A 6,545-nucleotide genomic window follows, 5' to 3' on the forward strand; every position below is an offset into this window, starting at 1 on the left:
CACTCGGGGGGCTTAGCTGGAGTCCAGTACTCGCCTAAGTTTGAAAAATCCTACCGAGTGGTGAGCAACCCTCTCACTCGGGGGATTAGCTGCAGTCAAGTGCTCGCCTAAGTTTGAAAAATCCTACCGAGTGGTGAGCAACCCTCTCACTCGGTGGCTTAGCTGCAGTCCAGTACTCGCCTAAGTTTGAAAAATCCTACCGAGTGTTGAGGAACCTTCCCACTCGGGGGCTTAGCTACAGTCCAGTACTTGCCTAAGTTTGGAAAATCCTACCGAGTGGTGAGCAACCCTCTCACTCGGGGGCTTAGCTGCAGTCCAGTACTCAACTAAGTTTGAAAAATCTTATCGAGTGGTGCGCAACCCTCTCACTCGGGGGCTTAGCTGCAGTCCAGTACTCGCCTATGTTTGAAAATTCCTACCGAGTGGTGAGGAACCCGCTTACTCGGGGGCTTAGCTGCAGTCCAGTACTCGCCTAAGTTTGAAAAATCCTACCGAGTGGTGCGCAACCCCCCACTCGGGGGCTTCGCTGTAGTCCAGTACTCGCCTAAGTTTGAAAAATCCTACCGAGTGGTCAGCAACCCTCTCACTCGGGCGCTTAGCTGTTGTCCAGTACTCTCCTAAGTTTGAAAAATCCTACCGAGTGGTGAGCAACCCTCTCACTCGGTGGCTTAGCTGCAGTCCAGTACTCACCTAAGTTTGAAAAATCCTAGCGAGTGTTGAGGAACCTTCCCACTCGGGGGCTTAGCTACAGTCCAGTACTTGCCTATGTTTGGAAAATCCTACCGAGTGGTGAGCAACCCTCTCACTCGGGGGCTTAGCTGCAGTCCAGTACTCGCCTAAGTTTGAAAAATCCTATCGAGTGGTGAGCAACCCTCTCACTCGGGGGCTTAGCTGCAGTCCAGTACTCGCCTAAGTTTGAAAATTCCTATCGAGTGGTCAGCAACCCGCTCACTCGCGGGCTTAGCTGCAGTCCAGTACTCGCCTAAGTTTGAAAAATCCTACCGAGTGGTGACCAACCCTCTCACTCGGTGGCTTAGCTGCGGTCCAGTACTCGCCTAAGTTTGAAAAATCCTACCGAGTGGTGAGCAACCCGCTCACTCGGGGGCTTAGCTGCAGTCCAGTACTCGCCTAAGTTTGAAAAATCCTACCGAGTGGTGAGCAACCCGCTCACTCGGGGGCTTAGCTGCAGTCCAGTACTCGCCCAAGTTTGAAAAATCCTACTGAGTGGTGAGCAAACCCCCCACTCGGGGGCTTAGCTGCACTCCAGTACTCGCCTAAGTTTGAAAAATCCTATCGAGTGGTGAGCAACCCTCTCACTCGGGGGGCTTAGCTGGAGTCCAGTACTCGCCTAAGTTTGAAAAATCCTACCGAGTGGTGAGCAACCCCCCCACTCGGGGGCTTAGCTGCAGTCCAGTACTCGCCTAAGTTTGAAAAATCCTACCGAGTGGTGAGCAACCCTCTCACTCGGGGGGCTTAGCTGCAGTCCAGTACTCGCCTAAGTTTGAAAAATTCTACCGAGTGGTGAGCAACCCTCTCACTCGGGGGCTTAGCTGCACTCCAGTACTCGCCTAAGTTTGAAAAATCCTACCGAGTGGTGAGCAACCCTCTCACTCGGTGGCTTAGCTGCAGTCCAGTGGTCGCCTAAGTTTGTAAAATCCTACTGAGTGGTGAGCAATCCTCTCACTCGGGGTCTTAGCTGCAGTCCAGTACTTGCCTAAGTTTGAAAAATCCTATCGAGTGGTGAGCAACCCTCTCACTCGGTGGCTTAGCTGCAGTCCAGTACTCGCCTAAGTTTGAAAAATCCTACGGAGTGGTGAGCAACCCGCTCACTCGGGGGCTTAGCTGCAGTCCATTACTCGCCTAAGTTTGAAAAATCCTACCGAGTGGTGAGCAGCCCCCCCACTCGGGGGCTTAGCTGCAGTCCAGTACTCGCCTAAGTTTGAAAAATCCTACTGAGTGGTGAGCAACCATCTCACTCGGGGGCTTAGCTGCAGTCCAGTACTCGCCCAAGTTTGAAAAATCCTACCGAGTGGTGAGCAACCCTCTCACCCGGGGGCTTAGCTGCACTCCAGTACTCGCCCAAGTTTGAAAAATCCTACTGAGTGGTGAGCAACCCCCCACTCGGGGGCTTAGCTTCACTCCAGTACTCGCCTAAGTTTGAAAAATCCTACCGAGTGGTGAGCAACCCTCTCACTCGGGGGGCTTAGCTGCAGTCCAGTACTCGCGTAAGTTTGAAAAATCCTACCGAGTGGTGAGCAACCCTCTCACTCGGGGGCTTAGCTGCACTCCAGTACTCGCCTAAGTTTGAAAAATCCTACCGAGTGGTGAGCAACCCTCTCACTCGGTGGCTTAGCTGCAGTCCAGTGGTCGCCTAAGTTTGTAAAATCCTACTGAGTGGTGAGCAATCCTCTCACTCGGGGTCTTAGCTGCAGTCCAGTACTTGCCTAAGTTTGAAAAATCCTATCGAGTGGTGAGCAACCCTCTCACTCGGTGGCTTAGCTGCAGTCCAGTACTCGCCTAAGTTTGAAAAATCCTACGGAGTGGTGAGCAACCCGCTCACTCGGGGGCTTAGCTGCAGTCCATTACTCGCCTAAGTTTGAAAAATCCTACCGAGTGGTGAGCAGCCCCCCCACTCGGGGGCTTAGCTGCAGTCCAGTACTCGCCTAAGTTTGAAAAATCCTACCGAGTGGTGAGCAACCCTCTCACTCGGGGGCTTAGCTGCAGTCCAGTACTCGCCCAAGTTTGAAAAATCCTACCGAGTGGTGAGCAACCCTCTCACCCGGGGGCTTAGCTGCACTCCAGTACTCGCCCAAGTTTGAAAAATCCTACTGAGTGGTGAGCAACCCCCCACTCGGGGGCTTAGCTTCACTCCAGTACTCGCCTAAGTTTGAAAAATCCTACCGAGTGGTGAGCAACCCTCTCACTCGGGGGGCTTAGCTGCAGTCCAGTACTCGCGTAAGTTTGAAAAATCCTACCGAGTGGTGAGCAACCCTCTCACTCGGGGGATTAGCTGCAGTCAAGTGCTCGCCTAAGTTTGAAAAATCCTACCGAGTGGTGAGCAACCCTCTCACTCGGTGGCTTAGCTGCAGTCCAGTACTCGCCTAAGTTTGAAAAATCCTACCGAGTGTGGAGGAAGCTTCCCACTCGGGGGCTTTGCTACAGTCCAGTACTTGCCTAAGTTTGGAAAATCCTACCGAGTGGTGAGCAACCCTCTCACTCGGGGGCTTAGCTGCAGTCCAGTACTCGCCTAAGTTTGAAAAATCCTATCGAGTGGTGAGCAACCCTCTCACTCGGGGGCTTAGCTGTAGTCCAGTACTCGCCTAAGTTTGAAAATTCCTACCGAGTGGTGAGCAACCAGCTCACTCGGGGGCTTAGCTGCAGTCCAGTACTCGCCTAAGTTTGAAAAATCCTACCGAGTGGTGAGCAACCCTCTCACTCGGTGGCTTAGCTGCAGTCAAGTACTCGCCTAAGTTTGAAAAATCCTACCGAGTGTTGAGCAACCCGCTCACTCGGGGGCTTAGCTGCAGTCCAGTACTCGCCTAAGTTTGAAAAATACTACCATGTGGTGAGCAGCCCCCCACTCGGGGGCTTAGCTGCAGTCCAGTACTCGCCTAAGTTTGAAAAATCCTACCGAGTGGTGAGCAACCCTCTCACTCGGGGGCTTAGCTGCAGTCCAGTACTCGCCTAAGTTTGAAAAATCCTACCGAGTGGTGAGCAACCCTCTCACTCGGGGGCTTAGCTGCAGTCCAGTACTCGCCCAAGTTTGAAAAATCCTACTGAGTGGTGAGCAACCCCCCACTCGGGGGCTTAGCTGCACTCCAGTACTCGCCTAAGTTTGAAAAATCCTACCGAGTGGTGAGCAACCCTCTCACTCGGGGGGCTTAGCTGCAGTCCAGTACTCGCGTAAGTTTGAAAAATCGTATCGAGTGGTGAGCAACCCTCTCACTCGGGGGATTAGCTGCAGTCAAGTGCTCGCCTAAGTTTGAAAAATCCTACCGAGTGGTGAGCAACCCTCTCACTCGGTGGCTTAGCTGCAGTCCAGTACTCGCCTAAGTTTGAAAAATCCTACCGAGTGTTGAGGAACCTTCCCACTCGGTGGCTTAGCTACAGTCCAGTACTTGCCTATGTTTGGAAAATCCTACCGAGTGGTGAGCAACCCTCTCACTCGGGGGCATAGCTGCAGTCCAGTACTCGCCTAAGTTTGAAAAATCCTATCGAGTGGTGAGCAACCCTCTCACTCGTGGGGCTTAGTTGCAGTCCAGTACTCGCCTAAGTTTGAAAATTCCTACCGAGTGGTGAGCAACCCGCTCACTCGGGGGCTTAGCTGCAGTCCAGTACTCGCCTAAGTTTGAAAAATCCTACCGAGTGGTGAGCAACCCTCTCACTCGGTGGCTTAGCTGCAGTCCAGTACTCGCCTAAGTTTGAAAAATCCTACCGAGTGTGGAGGAAGCTTCCCACTCGGGGGCTTAGCTACAGTCCAGTACTTGCCTAAGTTTGGAAAATCCTACCGAGTGGTGAGCAACCCTCTCACTCTGGGGCTTAGCTGCAGTCCAGTACTCGCCTAAGTTTGAAAAATCCTGTCGAGTGGTGAGCAACCCTCTCACTCGGGGGCTTAGCTACAGTCCAGTACTCGCCTAAGTTTGAAAATTCCTACCGAGTGGTGAGCAACCCGCTCACTCGGGGGCTTAGCTGCAGTCCAGTACTCGCCTAAGTTTGAAAAATTCTACCGAGTGGTGAGCAACCCTCTCACTCGGTGTCTTAGCTGCAGTCAAGTACTCGCCTAAGTTTGAAAAATCCTACCGAGTGGTGAGCAACCCGCTCACTCGGGGGCTTAGCTGCAGTCCAGTACTCGCCTAAGTTTGAAAAATACTACCGAGTGGTGAGCAACCCCCCCACTCGGGGGCTTAGCTGCAGTCTAGTACTCGCCTAAGTTTGAAAAATCCTACCGAGTGGTGAGCAACCCTCTCACTCGGGGGCTTAGCTGCAGTCCAGTACTCGCCTAAGTTTGAAAAATCCTACCGAGTGGTGAGCAACCCTCTCACTCGGGGGCTTAGCTGCAGTCCAGTACTCGCCCAAGTTTGAAAAATCCTACTGAGTGGTGAGCAACCCCCCACTCGGGGGCTTAGCTGCACTCCAGTACTCGCCTAAGTTTGAAAAATCCTACCGAGTGGTGAGCAACCCTCTCACTCGGGGGGCTTAGCTGCAGCCCAGTACTCGCGTAAGTTTGAAAAATCCTACCGAGTGGTGAGCAACCCTCTCACTCGGGGGATTAGCTGCAGTCAAGTGCTCGCCTAAGTTTGAAAAATCCTACCGAGTGGTGAGCAACCCTCTCACTCGGTGGCTTAGCTGCAGTCCAGTACTCGCCTAAGTTTGAAAAATCCTACTGAGTTTTGAGGAACCTTCCCACTCGGGGGCTTAGCTACAGTCCAGTACTTGCCTATGTTTGGAAAATCCTACCGAGTGGTGAGCAACCCTCTCACTCGGGGGCTTAGCTGCAGTCCAGTACTCGCCTAAGTTTGAAAAATCCTATCGAGTGGTGAGCAACCCTCTCACTCGGGGGCTTAGCTGCAGTCCAGTACTTGCCTATGTTTGAAAATTCCTACCGAGTGGTGAGCAACCCGCTCACTCGGGGGCTTAGCTGCAGTCCAGTACTCGCCTAAGTTTGAAAAATCCTACCGAGTGGTGAGCAACCCTCTCACTCGGTGGCTTAGCTGCAGTCCAGTATTCGCCTAAGTTTGAAAAATCCTACCGAGTGGTGAGCAACCCGCTCACTCGGGGGCTTAGCTCCAGTCCAGTACTCGCCTAAGTTTGAAAAATCCTACCGAGTGGTGAGCAACCCCCCCACTCGGGGGCTTAGCTGCAGTCCAGTACTCGCCTAAGTTTGAAAAATCCTACTGAGTGGTGAGCAACCCTCTCACTCGGTGGCTTAGCTGCAGTCCAGTACTCGCCTAAGTTTGAAAAATCCTACCGAGTGTGGAGGAAGCTTCCCACTCGGGGGCTTAGCTACAGTCCAGTACTTGCCTAAGTTTGGAAAATCCTACCGAGTGGTGAGCAACCCTCTCACTCTGGGGCTTAGCTGCAGTCCAGTACTCGCCTAAGTTTGAAAAATCCTGTCGAGTGGTGAGCAACCCTCTCACTCGGGGGCTTAGCTGCAGTCCAGTACTCGCCTAAGTTTGAAAATTCCTACCGAGTGGTGAGCAACCCGCTCACTCGGGGGCTTAGCTGCAGTCCAGTACTCGCCTAAGTTTGAAAAATTGTACCGAGTGGTGAGCAACCCTCTCACTCGGTGTCTTAGCTGCAGTCAAGTACTCGCCTAAGTTTGAAAAATCCTACCGAGTGGTGAGCAACCCGCTCACTCGGGGGCTTAGCTGCAGTCCAGTACTCGCCTAAGTTTGAAAAATACTACCGAGTGGTGAGCAGCCCCCCCACTCGGGGGCTTAGCTGCAGTCTAGTACTCGCCTAAGTTTGAAAAATCCTACCGAGTGGTGAGCAACCCTCTCACTCGGGGGCTTAGCTGCAGTCCAGTACTCGCCTAAGTTTGAAAA

The sequence above is a fragment of the Aegilops tauschii genome, chromosome 5 (assembly GCF_002575655.3).
Source record: "Aegilops tauschii subsp. strangulata cultivar AL8/78 chromosome 5, Aet v6.0, whole genome shotgun sequence".
In the NCBI taxonomy this organism is placed as follows: domain Eukaryota; kingdom Viridiplantae; phylum Streptophyta; class Magnoliopsida; order Poales; family Poaceae; genus Aegilops; species Aegilops tauschii.